This window comes from Arachis ipaensis, chromosome B05, assembly GCF_000816755.2.
Source record: "Arachis ipaensis cultivar K30076 chromosome B05, Araip1.1, whole genome shotgun sequence".
NCBI lineage: Eukaryota > Viridiplantae > Streptophyta > Magnoliopsida > Fabales > Fabaceae > Arachis > Arachis ipaensis.
Window position 1 is genome coordinate 9457934 of NC_029789.2, and position 405 is coordinate 9458338.

Below are 405 nucleotides of genomic sequence, written 5' to 3' on the forward strand. Positions count from 1 at the left end.
TATATTATATAATATATATATTACTAACTAATTTAATAGCCAAAATGTGTCACATGACATTCTCTTATTAAAATTGAGAGGAAACATTTCCTTCTAAAATTAATAAATTCTCTTCGTGCATTTTCTTATCTACCTTTCTCCCTTTTCTATTTCTGTATATTAGTAATTTGACAAATCAAAATGTATGTGTTACTAGATATTTTGTATTACAATTAAAATATTTTTTTCTTCCAAAATTAACAAACTCCCTCTCTCATTCTTCTTCTTTATGTTTTTCTCTCTTTTTCTTATTCTCTATTTTTCTCTACCTTTCTGTTCTACAAAAAATAAAATTAACAACATAATATAATTCAAATAAAAGATATTATTATTATTATATGCATATCTTTTTATTTAGTTTTAAAA